The sequence below is a fragment of the Sinocyclocheilus anshuiensis genome, unplaced genomic scaffold, assembly GCF_001515605.1.
Source record: "Sinocyclocheilus anshuiensis isolate Anshui unplaced genomic scaffold, SAMN03320099.WGS_v1.1 scaffold190, whole genome shotgun sequence".
In the NCBI taxonomy this organism is placed as follows: Eukaryota; Metazoa; Chordata; class Actinopteri; order Cypriniformes; family Cyprinidae; genus Sinocyclocheilus; species Sinocyclocheilus anshuiensis.
In genome coordinates this window covers 1,089,270-1,090,426 of record NW_015547663.1, presented here as the reverse complement: position 1 = coordinate 1,090,426, position 1,157 = coordinate 1,089,270, and positions in this window count along the sequence as shown.

Genomic DNA, 1,157 nt, shown 5'->3' with positions numbered 1-1,157 from the left:
TTGTTTGTCATTTCTCCGATCACAAATGCAGACATGGTTTTATGTTAATGCCCGATGCAACGCAACGGTTAAAAAGACAGTATAAGTCATTAAAATCCGTAATTATGTCCCCACTGGATGCAACAAATGCCTCGTTTAGAATGGGTTTTAATGTTTATGTCTCATAGCTCCGGCCGGACGGCATCACAATATGGTAAGGGGCGTAACATCTCCGTCACACGCTTGAGGTATTTGGCCAATCACAACTCACTGGATAGCTGGCCAATCAGAGCACACCTCGCTTTTTTAGAACGATGAGCTTTGTAAAAAGTCGACGTGTTTCATAAAGGCGGGGCATAGATAATGTACAATGTACATTATATGGAAAATAATGTGTTTTTTTAACCTTAAACCGCATAAACACATTGCCAAATACACAATACACAACATAATGTTCTTTTTAGCAGCGTCATATGACCCCTTTAAATAATGAAAGCAAACAGGATGCACTTTCTGCCGTCTCGGACTCTGTGAACTTGAGCACGCACACACTTCGAAACTCCGTGTATGCTTGCCTTATTACAGACATGAAAAATATATCTATAGAGTGAAACTTTTAAATTAAAAAAATTAAAATAGAAAACAAATATTCTCAGATTATGTACGATTTAATGTTAATAAAATTCACAATTAATTTCAGTTCATGTCTCAGAATGTGTATTTTTTGTTTGTAATTTCACAGTTGTAATACCATAACGTGAAAGCTAGCCTCCCTTCTGATATCAACCAATCATCAGAGACGTAAATTAAATTTGAACGTCTGCCGCTGTGCTGATAATGTACCAAGTACTAATGATGAGTAGCGATATTGAATATTTGATTGCCAACAGATTTACCAAGCTGTCATTCAAACAGTATATATACAAATTAAAAAAAAAGGGAAAACAGCCTAAGCTGGATATAGGCAACAGCAGACGGCTTAATTAAATGGCGCAACAGGCAGCTCTCTTTTAACACATACTTTTAAGAAGGGATGGATGTTTGCTTTAAGTGATAGGCCAGGTAAGTGAAATTATATTATCTTGCTGTTTGTATGTCGTTTTCTTTACGTTTTCTGACTAAAAGCAACCAAAAAGCCATTTTAAAGTGGTTAAGCAAATAATAATCATAATAATAAT